Source organism: Danio rerio, chromosome 3, assembly GCF_049306965.1.
Source record: "Danio rerio strain Tuebingen ecotype United States chromosome 3, GRCz12tu, whole genome shotgun sequence".
Taxonomy (NCBI): domain Eukaryota; kingdom Metazoa; phylum Chordata; class Actinopteri; order Cypriniformes; family Danionidae; genus Danio; species Danio rerio.
In genome coordinates this window covers 12,443,422-12,466,553 of record NC_133178.1, presented here as the reverse complement: position 1 = coordinate 12,466,553, position 23,132 = coordinate 12,443,422, and the positions used below count along the sequence as shown (strand labels likewise).

Below are 23,132 nucleotides of genomic sequence, written 5' to 3'. Positions count from 1 at the left end.
TCTATAAACTAAATTACTTATAACGTTAGTAGACAAAGGTTAACGTTAGTCCAAAAGCTTAAACAATTTCATGATACTAACGTTACTACTGGCGTAACTTCACATGTAGCTAAGTTGACATTATATACGTTATATGGTTCAGTAAACGATGCATATTTTCAAGATTACTTAAGGTTATTATTAAAGTTAACATGTTAATTTATCATAATGTAAAACAAATCAACGTATTATTTTGATATACTTACATTCGCTAGTGTGTAACCGTCGAGTAACCGGTCGCGGGGATTTTAAACCGTTAAACTGACAAGAGTGAGTTAACACAAATGGTGTCTCTAGACTGCTAGTCAGATCGTAACGCTAGTTGTTTACAATCGGCGCTAATTAGATACGCAGTGATTCACGTGACCTGCACGCTCAGCGTAATCAACGGCAGATCAACATTGACTAATCATATAATTAATAACATATTTGTATTTTTTTATTACAACAATAAAGATATTTTTACATCAATTGTGCTTTGGGAAAATATGTCCCTACAAAGATAGTAAAAGCCCACCTTCTCTGTAAAAAATATTGAATGTATATGCGATCTATCTATCTATTTATCTATCTATTTATCTATCTATCTATCTATCTATCTATCTATCTATCTATCTATCTATCTATCTATCTATCTATCTATCTATCTATCTATCTATCTATCTTTCTATCTTTCTATCTATCTATCTTACACTCACCGGCCACTTTTTTAGGTACAGCTTACTAGTACCAGGTTGGACCCCCTTTGCCTTCCGAACTGCCTTAATCCTTCGTGGCATAGATTCAACAAGGTACTAGAAATATTCCTCAGAGATTGTGATCCATATTGAAATGACAGCATCACGCACGTGAATCTCTAGTTCCACCAGATCTCAAAGGTGCTCTATTGGATTGAGAACTGTGACTGTGGAGGCCATTTGAGTACAGTGGACTCATTGTCATGTACAAGAAACCAGTCTGAGATGACTGATTGTCGCAGCATAAATCAATACTCATCAGAGCAGGCAACGTTTTTCCAATCTTCTATTGTCCAGTTTTGGTGAGCCTGTGCGAACTGTAGCCTCAGTTTCCTGTTCTTAGCTGACAGGAGTGGCACCCAGTGTGGTCTTCTGCTGCTGTAGCCCATCCGCCTCAAGGTTGAACGTGTTGTGTGTTCAGAGATCCTCTTCTGCATACCTCGGTTGTAAACAAGTGGTTATTTTTAGCTTTCCATCAGCGTGAACCAGTCTGGCCATTCTCATCTAAGCTCAGGCATCAACAAGGCATTTGCACCCACAGAACTGCCGCTCACTGGATATTTCTCTTCTTCGACCATTCTCTGTAAACCCTAGAGATGATTGTGCGTGAAAATCTATCTATCTATCTATCTATCTATCTATCTATCTATCTATCTATCTATCTATCTATCTATCTATCTATCTATCTATCTATCATTTGTCTGTCTGTCTGTCTGTCTGTCTGTCTGTCTATCTATCTATCTATCTATCTATCTATCTATCATTTGTCTGTCTGTCTGTCTGTCTGTCTGTCTGTCTGTCTATCTATCTATCTATCTATCTATCTATCTATCTATCTATCTATCTATCTGTCTGTCTTTTTGTTACCATCTAGTGAATATGCAATCTTTATGACAGACACACTTGTTTATGACAGACACACTTGTAAGTATTGTGTTGTAAAAGCAAGCAAGTTTATTAACTGAGATCCTCAGATCTTCCTCCAGTTTTCAGTGCATGCAGTGAGTTTTACATGAAGACCTGTCCTCATATTTTGCTCCTCATAAACTTCTGTCTCAGGTCAGCATCCGAGGAGCAACCACTAATCCGTAAATGGAAATGCATTCAGACTCGGCCTCGCTGGCTCAGAACATAATGGACTGTAATAATGAGATGAATGAGTGTGAGAGGACAGACACAGATAATCCCCTCTGCTGCGGAGCCAGCTGGACAACCAGGAGCACAAAAAGAAAAAAATGAATACAATGATCCAGGAACAACCAGTGTTCAACTTTTATTTCAAGTTGAACAGTAATATAACACAAAAAGACTGGGTTGTTGTAACCTATCGTTGGGTTGATTGTGAACAAATCCACCATCGGGTTAAAACGTGTTATCGTTGGCTTTTTAATCATTGGGTTAAAAAGTGTTAGGTTAAAACATCTTAACATTTTTAGAGTGTTGTATATGTGTTAATTGGTATACACTGTAAAAAAAAGTTTTAGGAACAACAAATACTAACTTGATTTCTAATTGATCACTTGGTATCAGAAGTGGCTTATATAAAGCAAAGACCTCTAGATTACGCTTATTTTGCCTAAATAAAATATGATCATGTCTTGATTTTTAAATATTTAATTAGGACAGTAAGGTCTGACTTTGCTTAGACAAAAGTATTGTCACTTAACAGAAATAATGTACAGTATAGAATATAAAGTCATGCTGCAGTGGAAAAAGAATGAATATTGTGTATGACTCCCATTAACGTGGAGGACTGCATCCATACATCTCTGCAATGACTCAAATCACTTATTAATAAAGTCATCTGGAATGGCAAAGAAAGTGATCTTGGAGGACTCACATAGTTCATCAAGATTCTTTGGATTCATCTTTAATGCCTCCTCCATCATCTTACCCCAGGCATGCTCAATAATGTTCATGTCTGGTGACTGGGCTGGCCAATCCTGGAGCACCTTGACCTTCTTTGCCTTCAGGAACTTTGATATGGAGGCTGAAGTATAAGAAGGAGCGCTATCCTGCTGAAGAATTTGCCCTTTCCTGTGGTTTGTAATGTAATGGGCAGCACAAATGTCTTGAAACCCCAAACCATGATTTTTTCTTCACCAAACTTGACTGATTTCTGTGAGAATCTTGGGTTTATGTTGGTTCCAGTAGGTCTTCTGCAGTATTTGTGATGATTGGGATGCAGTTCAACGGATAATTCATCAGAAAAATCGACCTTCTGCCACTTTTTTTTTTACTTTTAGTTTTACTGTGCTCAAATTGTTTACTCAAATGGGTTAAGTTCACAGTACTCATTAGGATTAGTTTTTGAACCTAAACGGTTTGTTGCAATCGGTTTCCTTAAATGGTTTGAGTTAACTTCACTTTTTGGCTTTTACAGTGCAGTTCTCTCACTGTTTGTTTCTCAGTCATTGCCACAAACTTTCTAGAGGTTCTCAATCAGGTTTACATCAGGACTCTGGGCTGCCCTTTCATTAATTTGAGTGTTTTCAGCTTTATTGAGCTGCTTTAACTGTTTTGCTACACTGTAAAACCCAACAGTCAGCTTTATCAAATTAAATGAGTGTAGTTAACTCAAAATTTACTAAACATTGACTCTAGTCATTTGGAAAATGTTTTAAACTCAGTGTTGAAGGTAATGAGTAAGCTCACAGTACTCATATACATTATTTTTTTTAAACTCAAATGGTTTGTTGCAATCAGTTTCCTCAAATGGTTTGAGTTGACTTAATTTACTGGGTTTTTTGTACTCAGTTGGTTTGAGTTCTCTATATTTATTGGGTTTTACTTTGCTCAAATTGCTTTATTTACTCAAATGGATGAAGTTCACAATGGTGCACTGTAAAACCCAAAAAGTTAAGGTAACTCAAACCATTTAAGTTCAAAAACTAATCCTAATGAGTACTGTGAACTTAATCCATTTAGTAAATGAAGCAATTTGAGCACAGTAAAACCCAATAAATGAAGAGAACTTAAACCAACTGAGTACTGTAAAACCCAATAAGTTAAAGCAACTCAAACCATTTGAGGAAAGTTGTTTTTGAACTTAAATGGTTTGTTGCAATCTTTTTCCTCAAATGGATTGAGTTACTTTCACTTTTTGTGTTTTACAGTTTATTTTAACAAGAGAAACTTCTGTAATTTTCAACATAACACACAAGTCTAATCATGTTAATTGTGTTCAAAGATTACACATAACACTTATTGTTCAACATTTATTTTCCAGTCTGACACAAAGCATGGTACATATCTGCATGGTTAGGTTAACTCATTCGGTTTAAGTTCAGTCTAATGCAGTCAAAATTTGAGTTGATGTAACTTGTTTCTTTTAAGGTCAATGAGCTTTCATTAAATAATGTAAGTCAAAGGAGCTCATTTCATGTAATTAAATCACACTGCTCTAGTTTTACAGTAAACCCAGCATTTTTTTAAAGTCAATATTTCACATTTTCTAAACATTCTCATGTCCTCATGCACAGTTAAATATGCCACATGGTACATTAAGTGGGTTTGAGATATTAAATGGGCCTTTTTCTAAAAAGAGCAGAATTGCATAATTCAGAATGTTTCAGGACACTTCTAGAAGGGAGGGAATCACAAAAAAATTAGGTGGACCAATGTTCAAAGTCAAACCAGGTGCCAGATTTCATTTAAAAGCTCATCTAAAAATAGAAAATGGTAAGAAGAGAGACAGAGGAGAGAACAGGATGTTGCGAAAGCATTAATCTACTGGTGTTTAAAGAGACAATGTCTGACATAAACCATCATTAACCAACAGTATCATCACTGTTTACCACAGTTGGCGGTCAGAAAAAAAAAAGAGTTAGATTTTCATTAATCTTGCTTTTTTTGTGTGCATATTGAATAGTTTATATGTGCATTAGAAAAAATGACCAAACAAATGAATAAATATAAAAAGCACTGAATTTTTGGGTTATTTATTTCAATTAAATTAACCACACTTATATATACAATACCTGACAAAAGTCTTGTTGTGAATCCCCGTTGTAAGAGCAACAAATAATATCTTGACTTCTAGTTGATCATTTAAGTGGCTGAAGGTCGATTTTTCTGATGAATCATCTGTTGAACTGCATCTCAATCATCACAAATACTGCAGAAGACCTACTGGAACCAACATAAACCCAAGATTCTCACAGAAATCAGTCAAGTTTGGTGAAGGAAAACTCATGGTTTGGGGTTACATTCAGTATGGGGGCATGTGAGAGATCTGCAGAGTAGATGGCAACATCAACACCCTGAGGTATCAACACATTTGTGCTGCCCATTACATCACAAACCACAGGAAAGGGCAAATTCTTCAGCAGGATAGCACTTATTCTCATACTTCAGCCTCCATATCAAAGTTCCTGAAAGCAAAGAAGGTCAAGGTGCTCCAGGATTGGCCAGCCCAGTCACCAGAGATGAACATTATTTAGCATGTGTGGGGTAAGAAGGACGAGGCATTGAAAAAGATCCCAAAGAATCTTGATGAACTCTGGGAGTCCTGCAAGAACGCTTTCTTTGCCATTCCAGATGACTTTATTAGTAAGTGATTTGAGTCATTGCAGAGATGTATGGATGCAGTCCTCCAAGCTCATGGGAGTCAAACACAATATTCATTCTTTTTCTACTGCAGCATGCCTTTATATTCTATACTGTACATTATTTCTAAGTGACAAGTCTTTTATCTAAGCAAAGTCAGACCTTACTGTCTTAATTAAATAATTACAAATCAAGGCATGATCATATTTTATTTAGCTAAAATAAATATAATCTAGAGGCCTTTGCCTTTCATATCAACTAGAAGTCAAGTTAGTATTTGTTGTTCCTAAAACTTGGATAGGACTTTTGTCAAGTAGTATATAAATATTTATGTGTATGTGTATGTGTGTGTATATATGTGTGTGTGTATGTATATATATATATATGTTTATTTATTCGTTTCTTACTGGCCCGAAAGGATCAGTGGTTCAGATTTTTTCTTTCCCTGCAAAAGTTTACACTGGCCCCACCAAAAAAGAAAAAAAAAGAAATCAATAGCTATTTCTTAGCCTCATATTTTACATAATGTGTAAAAAATAATGTCATTAAATCTAGAATTTAAATATTTAAAAAATGTTAAAATATTTGGCAGTAAAATACAGTAGCATGAAAAATGTGCAGGTTTTTATAGCAAAAAAAGTTGACTGAAGGCAAACTGACCAGAACATCACTTTATTTTTTTCATGGTGTTGTACCCTGGTAAATGTCTGTTTCCAAGGCGTTAGAAACAGACGTTTTCTTTTAGCCTCATAATTTGATGTTGCCATCTCTTCTCTGCACTGATTTTACCAGGTTTCATGCTCACAACAACTTCACAGAGAAGGTAGCATTTAAAGGCCTGAACTGTTTCTTGATTCTAAGACTATATTTACATACAATTGATAAATAGTTGCAGGCAAATTAAAATTTAGTGACAAGGCAGCACTAGCTGGCCAATAACGATTCTGTCTACTGTTCCGAGCGTTTCTCACACTGGCCCCGGGCCATCGTGCAGTCCTTGTTGTTGAGCAATGAATATATATATATATATATATATATATATATATATATATATATATATATATATATATGTTTGTGTATATATGTGTGTATATATATATATATATATATATATATATATATATATATATATATATATATATATATATATATATATATATATATATATATGTATATATGTTTGTGCATATATGTGTGTATATATATATATGTATATATATATATATATATATATATATATATATATGTATGTATGTATGTATGTATGTATATATATGTATATATATATATATATATATATATATATATATATATATATATATATATATATATATATATATATATATATATTTCCATATTTACCTTAACAGTGGGTTAATAAAACCCATCACTTTTTTTGTATTTACCCTGAGAAACAAGATATTTTTGTTTTTTAAGTGGTTTTCTCTTGGTTTATCTCCCTTGAGCACTCTTGCAGTTATTATGTTTCTGATTGCAGGAGTCTATCTATAGAGTCTGATTGGCTGACACTAGGACACACTGTTCCCAGTTCCCACTGACCCCCCTGTGTGATTATCTCTGTTTATATGTGCCCACGCCATAGACCCGAGGGAAATCCATCAGGAAAATACACAAAGCCTTTCATGTAGACCAACAGAACAATGGACAGTCAAGTCAATGCTGATTTTGAAGAGGGCCATTATGAAATCAACAAATCCTTCTCGAGCTCAAAGTGTTATGTAAGACGAGCGACGCTTCACTGTAGCTTAAATTTAATTTGACTTTATCCTGAAAGAACATTAGTTTACAGTCAGTTTTACTATGCACCGCTCACTGGAATTAGCCACCTTTTCTGTCAGGGGTGGCATGGTGGTACAGTGGTTAACACTGTCACCTCACAGCAAGAAGATCGCTGGTTCGAGTCCCGACTGAGACAGTTGATATTTCTGTGTGGAGTTTGCATGTTCTCTCTGTGTTGGTGCGGGTTACCTCCGGTTTCCCCCCACAGTCCAAAGAAATAGGTAAACTGGATAAACTAAATTGGCCGTAGTAATGGAGTTAACTTGTTAATAAAGGTTCAGCGACTAAACCACGCCTCACTTTGTCTCCTTAACCAATCACACACTCCCTTAAACTTATTTAAGGAAGACCATCCCTCTAGCACTGTTCTTATCTTTCTTTAAACCAACCCTCCCTCCCTCCATTTCCTCGCTTCCCATTCACAATCCTATAACCCTCTTCTCCAACATGTAGGTTGAATCGGGGGGTCCAATCACTCTGCCAACCTATTACAGAGACAATACCGCCACACTGAGTCTGTGGGCATAATAGGACGCCCGATCAACTTACCCACTTGCTTACCAGTCATCCTCTTACTCCCCTTGCCCTTCATCCTACTGTTCTTCTACCATCCCTTTCATCCCTACATCCCTGGGCCATGCCGGTGAATATGAGTTTGCGTGTGAATGTGAGAGTGTAGGTGTTTCTCAGTACTGGGTTGCAGCTGGAGAGGCAAAATATATGCCAGAATAGTTGGCGGTTCCACTGTGGTGACCCCTGATAAATAAGGGACTAAGCCTATGGAACATGAAGGAATGAATGATAAAATCTGTCAGTGTCACATGACCAGACCAGTTACACAGTCCTTGCTTGCACATCTACACTATAAACAATGCTGGATTCCACACAATACCTTCACGTTGTTCCAACACAAATCAATTAAGTTAACTTATTTATACAAGTTTAAGTGAATTGATCATAAATTAAGTTAAGTTGCCCCCCCCCCCCAAAAAAAAAAATAAAATAAATATATATATATAACTTAACTAATTTATGATCAATAAATTATAAAAATGTGTGTGGTGATGGAAATGACAGTGGTGGAGATGACATTTCAACAGTTTATTGTGAAAAAATGAAAGATAGCTTCACCGATTAGCTTTGAAGTGATATTAGCTTTTCATGACTACAAAACACTCTTGTTTACCCTAATTTTGTTTGGCTTTTTAAAACACATTTGAAGGTACAACATGTTTGGAAATGGCGTAAATTAAATGTATTTCTTTATTAAGCAATATTTATCTTGACTTTTCTTCAAGTGTTGTTGATAAAAATGTACATTTCCTCCATCTTGAACATGTTCTCAGATGGCTCTATTCATTTCCATAGAAACCACCTAAATAATCTCTCACACAAACTTTTTAAAGCGACATTACAGTGTTGTGGTGGAAATGACACTAATGCTGTGTGACAGCTATATTTTGTATAAAAAATAATATTAACAACAGTCTTACATTAATAACCATAAAATATTTAAGTTATTTCACTAGTGCTTCGTTAAGATACATTAATAGAAACCAGATAAATAATATCTTAAAATGTTTTTTTCAGGGTTGAAGTTGAAAACTCTGGGTGTGCGACAAAGTGAAAACAGCGATTTTGATACCTAAAAGAAGGCTGAATAATATAAAAATTATATAATAGAAAGGTAGTAAATCTTTTCAAAGTAGGTGTTATTGTTAGTTTGACAAAGAGGAATTTGAAAAAAAATTATATTAAAACTTTCCAAGCTCTTTTTTTCTTGAGTGCCTCTTTCTGTTTCAGAACGAAGTGGCAAATTAATATAAAAATATCAGAAATTAGACGAATAGCAGACTGAGCTGTTGTCACGCAAAGCAGCGAATAATTTTAGCCCAAACAAAGTCAAGGTTAGTCTGATAAACTGGACTTAGCAGGTGTCAATGAGAAAACAGGTCATTTCAGAGGGATCACCATGTTCGCGGAATCCCCGACTTAATTAATCGAATTAAAGGGACTTGGATGGGACGTGACGGCTTTATCAACTTCTCGGAGGCGGGCTGAAAGAAATCTACCTCTATCCATTCCACTGATCCAAACAGGGAGGCAGTGGGCGATCTCGGAAACACACTCAGGGTGATAATAACAGTGAGAGCCGTCAGCACCGCGGACAGCTCACTGACGCGCATGCGCAACACCAGTACTCTCTTAAGTATTTAGTCTGTGTTGTTCGCCCTCAGAAAAAAAGATGCCAGCACACGAAGAAAGAAGGCAACTTTAAGCGTAAATGAGCGTTAAAATAGAATAAATTCAACCTCGACCGACAATGAAGGTAAGACACAAACTGTATTAAATCATAAACTCTTTTTGATGGCTTAATGGTCTGTATTAGTGTAATTAGCTAACAATGAACAATGCATGCATTACACTACTTATTCGTCTTTTTTAAGGTTTAGTTTTGCATTTTAATAATGCATTAGTATATGTTGAACTGACAAATGTTTTGTACGAGGTACTTTATGTTAGCCTAATTAGTTTTTGTTGTTAAACATGTTAACTAACATGAACTAACAGACGATTGTTTTAAATCCCTCCTTTTTAACTGCTTGAATGATCTCTCTTTTCCAGATCTGCATAAAGCGAAGAGATTTTAATCAGAGATCAACGCAACATTCGTTGACGACGATTTTGTGATAGCAAAACAAAAACATAATCGCTATTCCGACGGATTACTTGTCGAAAAAGAAGGCTGGCGATGAATACTATCAACCTAACAAGTGTGAACTTAACGGAAAGAACTGGACATGCTTTTCAGTACTCCTTTTCAAGCGAGGACCCGATGTTTAAAGACTACAGACCGGTCAGCCGAGACCTCATTCCCTTACCGAAGGGGGTTTTGTACCTGTTAATGGCGGCGTTGGTCATTGTTGCAGTCGCCTATGCCATAGTGGGACATCTAATCAAAGACCTCGCAAATGATGTAGTAGGTAAGAGATATATAGCCTCAGAAACTTTAGTGTATCTTGAAAAACCTGTAAAAAGTGGTGGACTTTGGCTTATTGGAAGTCTGAAACATAAATTAGTCCAATAAATCAAGCATATTTTCTGTTAGCTTGCTGTACGTTTCTTACAGTGTAAACATGAGGTTCTTAGATCTTTAGAATGTTCGTCACTGTCATTAAAACAGTTCTATTTGGAATTGTTTGCTGAAAAGGATTCCAAAACAGCATTTTGAACTGCTCTTCTGACCAAATAGTTGCCATATATATGTCATGGACAGATACAGACGTTTTAAAAATGTTGTAGAGCAAGAAATAGCATAATTTATTTTGGTCTATGGCAGTGGAAATGATAGTGTATTTATTAAAGTACCATGATCATAGTATTTATCTCAAATACCATTCATACACAATATACAGTGCTCAGCATGGCATTTTATCCATTTCTCAGTGAATATAGGTGCATTTTTGTGCATTTAAACAAAACAGATTAAACATATATATTTATTAAAATTATATCTTAGTCACCAAACATATTTAGAAATGTAAAAATAATACAATTAAATTCAACCAAAATATTGCAAAAATAATACAACCTACTAAATTGCTAATTTTGCTTCTCTTGAGTTTTCCTTTTTTAACATTTGTATTTAATATTATTCATTTATTTCCTCTAATTAATATTTTCTATAACATATAAATTTGGGTGTACTAGTTTTTGGACCATTATCGCAAGTTATTTAGTCAGATTTGGCTTCAGTACTGACTAATCTAATGTATATGCACAAATATATTGTATAGCTTCCAATTAAAAATATTAATTTAAAAGATAGATTTGTAAGGGATGTACTAATATATGCTGAGCACTGTACAATGCCATAACACGTTTTCGGGTAACACTTTAAAATATTGGTCCATTAGTTAAAGTTAATCAATATATTTAGCGTGAACTAATGTATATTTATTAAGCATAGAACAGTGTTTATGCAGTGCTCATGCATAGTACAGCATTTATTTATCAACATTTATTTATTCAACATTTAATAATGCATGAATAAACTCAAAGCTGTGCTTGTTAAGATGAATGCAAAATAACAGTGAACAACTCAATTCTGTAACATTATCAAAGATGAATAAATACTGTAATATTGTTGTTGATTGTATTTTCGTGTTAGTAACTAACAGACCATTGTTTTAGCAAGAATCTATAGTGTTTTTGTTGCAGATTATTTTCTGACCTAAATCTCAATGTACTGGGACTAGGGAAAAACATTGTTTAATCATTTGGCAGATGCCTTTATCCAAAGCAACTTACAAATGAGGACAACAGAATTAATCAAAGCAACAAAAGAAAAACATGAAAACAATCATAACATTATGTCATGCCATCGGATACAATCACTATACTGTAACACTGGCTCAGTAGTTTTTGTTAAAGTCTTCAAAGTATATATAAATATTTAAAAATGTTAAAGGTATGACTGATCTCTTTACCCCTTTATGGCATAGTGTTGCCCTTAGGCATCAAACCATTTTTTTTTGTCCCACAAAACCCCTCTTTAATAAAATGTCAAAAAAAAGTCTGATAATAAGCTGGTGACCAATGAAATTTAAGGTGGGCGTGGGTTTGACCTGTCTTCTGTGGGCAATAGAGCCATTTTTGTGACTATGGCCCGCTTGAGCACATTACTAGCAGAATGTAAGATAGATTTAACTTCATTACTTATTCACAGTTTTTATATTAAAAGTTGTGTGATGTGGATTGAAGAAGCTTATTTGATTGAGAAAAGACACTTTTTTGTTATTATCTTTATACTAAAATGGTAGTTTTTCACTTGTTGCCTCAGGGCAATAATGTGCAGTTACACCCCTTATGTCAAAGCAATAACATCATATGGATGGAAATGAGCAGAAATGTTAATTTATCACCATAATAAATGAACTATAATAATAATAATTATTATTATTATGTATGTATGTATATATATATATATATATATATATATATATATATATATATATATATATATATATATATATATATTTTTTTTTTTTTTTTTTTTTTTTTTTTTGCTTTACTGTATATTATTACTGACAGGAAATTGGATGTTGAGACATTTTTGGAGGTAAAGAACAAGACTGAGCAGTTAGGCTTATTCCCTCTGACAGCGAGCTTGAAGTGTCCCATTAGCTATTTTTCTCATTCAAAGATGCAAATTGATTAATTTCGAATGAACTGCTAATTTATTGCATTAATATTGTGATAACAACCCTTACTTCAACAACTAAACACAAGCATGCCAAGTCATGTGTATAAAATAATTAAATTATATTATAAAATAATTATAAATATCATGAGTAATCTCATATCTTATTAATGATATATATCATGATTTCTGTAAATTCAATCGATTAATACTTTATAAATTGACCACATATAACTTAAGGGGCTGTTTCTTTTTTACATTTTAAAGTATATAGTGAGAAATGTACTCATTCATATGTGACCACAGTAATCACTTCATTTAGAACTTCAGGGAAAACGTTGGATTAAACATGTAGAAATATAAAACAAATATTAATAAAATATAAAACACTTTTTGATTACAGGTCCAACATAAGAATAAAAATATTGCGGAGTAAAATGCAAAATGTAAACATTTCACTTTCAAGATTGCAGATTTCTCACAATGCTGTTATTCATATTGTGTTATTCATGTTGCACAGTCCTTATAAGTCTTTTCTTGATTGAAAATATGTATAGCACAGAAAACAAAACTAAATATTTTTACTTTTAAATTTAGTCTTTCACCCTCATATGATTCAGTGAACACCCAAATTTTGCACTTGTTGCACTACTTCTTCAAACAATATTGGAAAAGAAGATTATTCATTTGTTTCCACTAAATTGTTTTATTTATTAAAAGACATGTTCGTTTTCTGCGTCACGTATTATTATATTGAGTAGAATTTCACCAGGTGACTTGTATGTCTCCGTTTGGAAAGAATTGGTCATTTTAAATTGATTGGGATACATTTGTATGCATAAAACATAATACACAGTGTTTTATAGTTCATAGTAATAGTATATAGAAAAAGTTGAAGTCAGAATTATTAGCCCCCCTGTTAAATTTGAATTCCTTTATATTTTTTTCCTTAAGTTTTGTTTGATAGAGAAGATTTTTTTAAACATATTTCTAAACATAAGTTTTTAACTTTTAACTCATTTCAAATAACTGATTTCTTTTATCTTTGCCATGATGACAGTACATAGTATTTGACCAAGATATTTTTCAAAATAGTAGTATTCAGCTTAAAGTGACATTTAAAGGCTTAACTAGGTTAATTAGGCAAGTTAGGGCAGTTAGGCAAATCATTGTATAATGATTGTTTATTTTGTAGACAATCGAAAACAAATATTGCTTAAAGAGGCTAATAATATTGACCTAAAATGTTTTTTTAAATTTTTAAAAAACCGCTTTTATTCAAGCAGAAATAAAACAAATAAGACTTTCTGCAGAATAAAAAATATTATCAGACATACTGTAAAAAATTCCTTCCTCCATTAAATATTACATGAGAAATATATCTACAAGAATAAATACTTCACATGAGGGCTAACAATTTTGCCCTCTTGTGCCTGAATTCATTAAACTTACATTCATTACATCTTACAGTCACAGGCCTTAAAAACGCAAACAAATATTAACATTTTTGGCAAATTTGTGGAGTCACTGCAAAGTTTAAAGCTCCTGTGAAATTAAAATAAATATTTTTAAATGTTAGTTTCAGTCTGTTTGTTTTAAACATATTTATAAGCTATTGTGTTCCAAAACAGTGGCAAAATTCACGTTTAAAAATATATAGAACTGATATAAACATTTAAAGCTTTCAGTTTGTCACTTCAGCCTAAATGTATCAATGATTTTTTTGACATCACCTCATCCAATTTTCTGACCAATCAAATGCTCTTAAATATCTGGCATGCCCCGCCCCCTTCAAGACGCTTCTCATTTGCTTTTCATTTGATGCGCTTGAGCTCAACAACTCTCACTAGCAGAGCAGTGATCAAACTAAACGCTATTGGCCAGTTTTCTCAAAAAGGGGAGGGGCTACACTACATCCCACCCTCTCTTTATTTTACAGTTGAGATTACATCAAACATCGAATAAAAAAATGCACATTTCAAAACACTTCACAGGACCTTTAACCATAAATTTCTTTTTTTTAAACTGCGGCTTCTATAGTCAACTTCAAACTGACTGCGATGTGAACATTGTGAATACATTGTGCAGCTGAACTCCTCCTAACAGATTTTCACATCACATTCATTTTTTCTCTCTCCTGATAGACTGTGTGCTTGGCCCTAATGAAGATGTCGAAAAAGACGACATTTCAAGCATCAGACCCACCCGTCTGCCTGCGTCCCTGTCTTTCTCCCATGCCAACGCCTTCCACGTTTGGGACCAGGACGACGTTGTGATCCCCTTACCATCAGACGACAGCCCCCAGATGAGCCCCCTGCTGCTGGCCGCCATCCCCTACATTCCCTCCTTCTTCCCCACACCCACCTCCGTCAACAGCTCATCAGTGCCCAACAGTCCCGGGCCCATGTCTGCTATCCCACGGGATGTCTAGGAGAGAGTGGATGGTAAAATGGAGGAATATGGCTGCTTTATAAGGACATACAGTTGAAGTCAAAATTATTCGCCCCGGTGTGATTGTCTTTTTTTAGATATTTCCCAAGTTATATTTTACAGAGCAAGGAGTTTTTACAGTATTTCCTATAACATTTTTGTCTTCTGGAGAAAGTTATTTGCTTTATTTCGGCTAGAATAAAAGCAGTTTTTATTTTTTTTAAAAAACATTTTAAGGTCAATATTATTAGCCCTCTAAGCAGTATTTGTTTTTGATCGTCTACAGAACAAACCATCATCATACAAAGACTCGCCTAATTAACCTAGTTAAGCCTTTAAATGTCACATTAAGCTGTACAGTAGTATCTTGAAAAAAAATCTAGTCAAATATTATGTACTGTCATAATAGTAAAGATTAAATAAATCAATTAGATATGAGTTGTTAAAACTATCTTGTTTAGAAGTGTTTTAAAATAGTCTTCTCTCTGTTAAACAGAAATTGGGGAAAAATATACAGAAGGGCTGATGATTTAGGACTAATATCTCTGACTTCAACTGTATGTGATGGACCAAGACCAAAGAAAACCGAATCATTTGTGGACATTTATGGACTAACTGATGCATTCAATAACATTTACATTCATACACTCATTGTAGATGCTTTTTTAATAATATAATGTGTGTTTCAGTGCATTCAAAGCTACAAGTTTGGAATCAGTAAGATTTTTAATGTTTTAAAAAAGAAGGAAATTCTGCTCACCAAGGCCTAATTTTGATCTTTGATCAAAAATAAAGTGAAATTGTGAACTATTATTACAATGTTAAATAACTGTTTTCTTAATGAATGTAGTTTAAATGTAGTGATTCAAAGCTGAATTTTACTCCTGTCTTCACTGAAAAAATTACTTTTTGTTTGAGGGGGGACCAACTCTATTTTTCATGCTCGATCCACTCAAATTTGCTAAAACAATTAAAGTTAACTAAATTTGTGTTAGGACAACTTGACATGATGTCCTCTCTGCAGTCTGTAACAACGATGATATCCCATACCAAGTCCACTACATAGTGGACATTGTACCGCCCGCTAAGGTAACGCCCATGCTACTGTGATGGTTGAGTTCAGGGTAGGGGGAGGTGTAGGTAATCGTCTATTGGACCTGGTCCAGTACATAATCAATCTGCAGGCTGCAGTGTGGACTGTCTCCAACTTATAGAAATTTGCTGCGTCCGAAACCACCTACTACTCAGTAGCTACTGCATTTGAATTTAAACATACCACTCAGTCGTTGGAAAAGTACATTCTATACGATATGAATACGAAAAGTATGAATGGAATTCAGACGTACTACATCCGCCATTTTGTCATGGTCAAGTGACCTACCTGCGTCAGTTGTGTTGCTTTACTCCCATCAAGGAGCATAGAATCACCAAGAGGCGACACTCTAGTGCAATTTGGTAAACAGCTACTAGATGGTCCGGCGGCCATCTTTTAATGAAAACTCCAATAGAACAACAGCCTATTATAAGTCAGTTAAATAAACTATTAAAAGTGCTGATGATTGTGATAGGAAGTGTTGTATTGTCGTCTTTTATGTTGTATCTTAGCTTTAATGCGCTTTTAAGGAAATAAATAAAAATAAAACAGCTGCTTCCCATCACGACAGCAATAAGATCCAATGGACATCCAATCGCTTACACTCCAAATCGGCAGAATCCGGGGCTGTTTTTGGGCACTGCTGTTGCAATGGAACGTTCTATTGAGTGTCGTCTCTTGGTCATTCTAAGCTCTTTACTCCCATTCATGAATTCTCTTGCGGGGCATCATGGGATAGCGCAGAATGCATGGGATGCACACTCCAGAATCTCGTCAGAATCTCGTGTCTTCTCACATACTGATTTTCGAATTCTATGAATTCGGACATACTACTCTGCTCGCATACTGATTTAAGCGTACTATATAGTGTGGAAGTATGCGGTTTCGGACGCAGCCATTGTGTGGAACCCAGTATCTTGACATTCTTGTTTGTCACATGATCCTTCAAATATCTTTATAAAATGATGACTTTCTGATCCATTATGATCGGTTGTTAAAAATAAAAAATATATAGCTTTGATTAATATAAACGTAACTACATTATAACTTCCATAAAATAAGTGAAGGGGTATAAACTAATTTGGAGAGGAGCACATGCTATGATTGATCACAGCTAGTCCCTCTTCTACATTTATCGATAAACCAATCAGATGAATCCAAGCCTACAATAAATAGCTTATTTTGTCTTACTCCCTAATCTTCATTTTTAAAGAGTCCCCTTGTCCACCCCATCTCCCCCCTTTCCTCCTTTACCAGGGGGAACTCTTGAGACATACCTGATCTCAGAGCCCCTTTTATGCTAAATGACCAGGAGTGAGCTCTGGGCTCAATTATCTTTGAGCTCAGGGTTCTCTCCCGGGACAGCATGCTATATTAGTATCAAGCAATAGCTAAGTGTGAACTCTTGAAATGTATTATAAATGTATAAATGTAAAAACAAACTGACAACAATAATAATACTATACCAATTATAAATATTTCTTCTTGAGCAGATCATGATGTAGGGCATAAAATGTTTTCAAACTAGATTCCTGAAGGGCCGCAGCTCGTTTTGGTCCAACCCTAATCAAATCAAGGTGTTCAAGACTACTAGTTACTATTAAGCAGGTGTGAGTTGGAGGTAGTTGGAGCTACACTATGCAGAGCTGAGGCCCTCCAGGAATTGAGTTTGAGACCACTGCTGTAGACTAATCGTGCTTAAAATCCACCTATAAATCACAAGAATGAGTAATTTTATTTTAAATAAATAAAATAACAGATTATTAATTATAATAATATTGCAAAACAAATTCACAATTTCACTTTTTATCTGTATTTTTAATTTTAAAAAATGTAGCATTGGTGCGCAGAATAATTATAAACATTAAAGAAATCGTACTGATGCCTAACTGTTGACTGGAAGTGTATATTACCAGCCTGTTACCTTATTGGGATTCAAAGCCATAACCTTTGGCATTAGCGATGTCTAAGAAATCCAATTCAAAGGAAGACATTTTGATTGTATTTTCTTAAATATTTGGACTCTTAAATGTTTGGATTGAACGAGCCATGTAACTCTTTTCCTGTTGTGTAAGACGATTTGTGGAAGCTGTTGAACATCATTACAACTCATCTCCAAAAGGAGGATTAATTTTCAAAAAAAAAAAAAAAAAAAACATGCCTCTTGAGCTCAGGATGACTCTGCATTATATTATGGTATTAATGACATAACAACTCAAGCCTGTCCATGCCTGCGCAAAATAAACCCAACAACCCTCCTTGATATCGGACGGTCCCAAAGGGATCTCTCTTTACGGGATCCAGGCTCTTGGAAATCAGAGATGAGCAGGACAAAGGATAAAAAGGGAATATTATTTGGACAGAGGACCATTGCAATATGAACTGAGAGCATTACACCAAACGCCCTTGAAGAAGTCGTGGAGATTCAGAAATGTCTGATTGAACGTGAACACTGGATGTAAATGTCAAGCTGACTCTGGATCATTTCATGTACTTTTTTTAATGGATGCACCAGAATCTTAAAGTATTAGTTTGGCTCGGTTTGCGTTCTGCACTGGGTCACTCAAACAGGACATGTTCTTGCCCTGTTTCTGCGCTTTTGTAAAAAGAAAATGTTGGTTCATCTAAACTTTGTTCAACCTTTTCATCTCATTTCTGTTTGTTTTTGCATCCTCAGTCATGAGCATCTTGTTTTATAACTGTGGTGTTAAATTAATAGGAACTAATAAAAAAAGTTAAAATCAACTCTTTTTATTTTCTTCATGCACAATCCTCATATAGGTGAGTGGGCTTGACAAACCACCTGTAGAAAACACACTCTTTCATCTCTCTGACACTTTAACCAACACTTGCACCATGTTTTGCACTAGACATTTTGTTACAATCACTCCCTATCTCTAAATAAAAACTGAAAAAACCTTGCAGGTGAGTGGGCTTGACAAACCACCCGTAAAAACACTTTTCTCTCAATAAAAAATATTATTAAAATATATAAAAATGAGAGTTTATATAATTAGCATCGGATTGAAAAAGGATTTTTATCACATGAGAGAGGACTTTATTTTTTAGATCATTGTTTTTTATTCGCTAATGTCTGTCATAGCTCATTTTCACCAAATGAACATGTTCAATCAGCATTAGTGTGTTCGTAGAATGTCTATAATTGACATGCTGTAATCTCTGGTGATTCTGGTGAATTGAGCTTAGGGCTGGGCGATAATGGCAAGAATGCCATTAATTATTTTCCTTATTGAACAATAACAATATATATTTTGAAATAAGTTATTAATGCTTCCAGATTTAAGGGAGTATCCCCAACAATGACTGAAGCCACAAAAATTAAAGGGCCCATTATACGGCATAACATTTTCGGCTGATAATTTTTTGGTGGCACCTCTACTATCAACACACTTTAGATTCCCATTGTTGTACATTTCTGCAGTGTGATTGGCTCCAAGATCATTATAGAGTAAAAAGTCCAGAGCTTATCATTGTTATTAACATATATTTTATCATGATTTAATATAACATCGTTTATCGGCACAGTCCTAAGTAAGCTCAATTTGTATTGGCACTGGTTGTAGATGTCAAGACATGGAAAGATTACGAAAGCAGCTTTAACTCGTTTCCAATTGTGAGTTTGGTTGAAATAAATGGAATCAGTGCTACTAATCTTATTTAGTTTGTTCATAGAATTTGACACGCACAAAAAAGTCAATTTAAGTTTCAAGTAACAATGGGTTTACTCACTTTAAGCAAAGTCAACTTGTGTCTTTGGGTTTAATCTCGTAAAATCACCAATCACTATTTCCAGTGTAGCCAATTAGTTCATTGTTTAGGCTTACTTTAAGTGAATTTGCATTATAGTACAGCTTTTCTTACCAAACTCTGCCTTTTAAACGATGGTGTATGGGTGTGTATGTCATTTGTGTGCGTAAGATGTTGAGAAACATTACGAAAGCAGCTTTAACTCATTTCCAACTGTGAGTTTGGTTGGAATAAATGGAATTAGTGCCACTAATCTTATTTAGTTCGTTCATGGAAATTGACGTGCAAGTGTTGCCGGAGATAAAAACACTGCTTAACACTGGTGTGCATTTAGCAAACACTTTCATCCAGAGCAACTTGCATGGAAGCAAAGGAGCACATCTTTTATTAGTACATTCATTTCTTGGGAATTAATCCTGTAAACATACACTAAATAGTTTTTTTGAGTTAAATCAAATTAACTGTTCTAGTCATCTCAACTTGTATCAATTAAACTAACTTAAATATTAAGCTAAACTTTTCACTACTTAACAGAATGTGGTTAAACCTAATGGACTTACAACATAGCAAACGCTGTCATGACTTTTTGTCATCATTTTTTACAGTGTACTTTATTGTATTAAATAAACCTTATCTTTCATTTTAACTTAAGTTATTAAACTGTCTGAAAACCGCTTGTATTACTTACTTTAAATCAGAAACATGATTAACTCAGCTTGATATGTTATAATTAACAAACACCTTTTGACTTTTTCATTATGTAATATTTTCAGTGTAATGTTAACTCATATCCAATTAGTTGACTGTTTAGGCTTTATTTTAGCAAACCTGCATAATGGTAAAGATTTTGAACTTTTGATCAAGAGCTTACTATTATGTACTTTTTGTGTGGTAGATTTTTAGATTACGGAAGCAGCTTTAGATGAATAGAAACCATAAATTTGTCTGGAATAAACAGAATTAGTGCAAGTAATCTTTTAAAATTCGTTCATAGAACTGGACAACAACAAAACTATTCCCTTGAGATAAAAACACACCGTTTAGTGTGTGCATTTAGCAAACACTTTTATCCAAAGCAACTTTTTTAGTTTTTAACAACTAATTCCCACTATTAATACTGGCTTGTTATCTGCCTAACATTAAGATATTGGGTGTTTATTGGTACTTTTAAAGTATGATATTATTTTACATCCTTGACATTAATGCCTAAACCCAACTATTGCCTCAATAACTATTGACAAGGAGCAAATTATTAGTTTGAGCTTAGTTACAGGTTTGTTAATAGTGAGAATTGCACCTTAAAATAAAAGGCAACCCAACTTTTACATGCATTTTATGGGACTTGAACCTGTGACCTTGTGGTTGCACCATACCCTAATGTTATTAGCTATTCTAATGAATCAGCTAAGCGGATTCATGTTAGCTCGTAGCCAATTTGTTAACCACTTAGGCTTTGTATTAGCAAACATGCATTATGCTACAGATATTCTAACCACACTTCCTTTTTGAGCTGTCATAAATAAATAAATAAATAAATAAATAAATAAATAATATATATATATATATATATATATATATATATATATATATATATATATATATATATATATATATATATATATATGTCAACATTGCCATGAATTTTTTTACCAAAATAAATTCATGTAAAAATAAATGTAAAATACTTTGGGTAAGCAAGTATTTTACAGCACTTTAGAAATACTCAAAAATGCATCTGTCAATGTTTTCAAAGTATTCTATTTGATTTACCAAAGTCACACAAGTGGCAATTTCACATCTGTCACATTCATAACAACACTTTTTCCTTATAAATGTGAAAATATTAAATTAAATAAAACCAATAATTTTTGTTTTATAGAAAGTAACTCTTATCCTTTTGATTATGAATGTTTCTTTTGTGTTGTGCAGTTTATTTCACAGAATCTCTGCAATTTCTACAAAGTATTTTGTAGACTGTAACCCTGCAAAATTTTGTCACATCCATAACGCATGTTTATTTTCCTAATTTTAAGTACAAAACATGTTTACAGATTGATATTTTCTGGGGTCCGTTCTTCGTACCAAATAACCCAACAACTTCTATTTATACATAGCACATCTATCACAGCAAATCTGGCCAAAGTTCTGAACAAATTCAAGGATGCGGCGACCGTTACAGCAAATTAGGAGTTTAATAAGTTCTTTAATGAATTGTTAATAGAAAAAAGGTATACCCTAAAATAAAGTGTGACACCTAATACTATTACAAATGATTACAAGTGTTGTAAATAAAGACTTTGCGCTAAAGAAAAGCAAGCAACGTTCCCCTTCAGAACGTATCCTGGGTTGTGTGCGCGTGACTTTGTGGTATACAGCTGAGGTCGGAACGTTCACGAGAATTATTCAAATATTACTTATATATTTAGAATTATTACACTAATGTAAAAACAGTAATTATACAGAGTGTTATATTGTTACGTTAATCGTTAAATTGTATTTTATTAACTTCTACCTCTACCCTAAACCCAACCACTACAGTAATGTAAAAATACAGAGTATTATTCATATTATTTAATATATTGCTCGCTAAATTGTATTTTATTAACGTCTACCCCTATCCCAACCCTTAAAGTAATGTAAAAATATTAATTATTGTTATAGTGTCACAAAAATTATGCTAACGATTCGCAGCTGTATGTATCCCGTCTAAATTTTACCGTTACAACATGCTAGAATCATGCTAGTAACATGCTAAAAACATTCTAGTAACATGCTAATTCATGCTAGAATCATGCTAATTCATACTAGTAACATGCTAATTCACGCTTAAATCATACTAGTAACTTAACATGCTATTTACACTTTTAAACCACTTCAAACGTTCAGACTCGGCTTTTCAAGCCACCATTAAGTTTGTCCTATAACTTTAATATCTAGTTATTGTTAGTGTCACAAAAATCATGCTAACGTTATTCACAGCTGCATCCCGTCTAAACTTTACCCTGTTTGTGATTGGTAGTTATGGCAACTTGTGTACTACACAAACACAACACACACTCAGTCTCGCAGAGCTGGGTCATTCTCAGACAGGTTATTTTCAAGCGAGCGATACGGGATTACCTTGACCCGGCCACTTAACAGGTTGTGACATTAAAGCAAGTAAACAAGACGTAAATCCTTGCCTGTGAGAGAGCAGGATTCCCTCGAACTCTCCTCCTCCCCCAAGGCCAACAGTCGGCGGGACAGCAGATTTACAAACGCCTTCGCCAAGCGGGATTGTGTCCGAATCAAATAAATTGGTTTTGGCTTTTTAGGAAGTGCACACACTACATCGACGGGCAATTTAATCTTGTCGTCCAAACCCATGTGCTCTTTGCTTGTGCGTTTATGTAATTTTGTGTGCGCCGACTACACGAGATGCTGGCTGGCATGACGAGATTACACAAATCATGTTTCCATGGTGATCGCCTAATCAAACACTAACAATGTCCCGTTCAGAAGCATACACGGCTTC

The 23,132-nt window shown here is 34.3% G+C and overlaps 1 protein-coding gene and 1 long non-coding RNA gene across 3 annotated transcripts in view; one reads left to right on the top strand and one right to left on the bottom strand.

Annotated features, from left to right (window-relative positions):
• syce2 (synaptonemal complex central element protein 2) overlaps nucleotides 1–23,132 on the bottom strand; it is a 28,950-nt gene extending 5,818 nt beyond the window's left edge. The window contains exon 1 of one of the 2 annotated variants that reach the window (XM_068216933.2): nucleotides 22,801–23,132. The gene's annotated coding sequence lies outside the window, so the exon portion shown is untranslated. Of the gene's footprint in view, nucleotides 1–245; nucleotides 315–22,800 lie in introns of those variants that run through there. The other variant, NM_001020503.2, reaches the window with a different exon arrangement.
• Nucleotides 21–2,606, top strand: LOC141381153 (uncharacterized). Its single transcript, XR_012400872.1, has 3 exons — nucleotides 21–830; nucleotides 909–1,043; nucleotides 1,120–2,606. It is a non-coding gene; the product is annotated as an uncharacterized lncRNA (long non-coding RNA).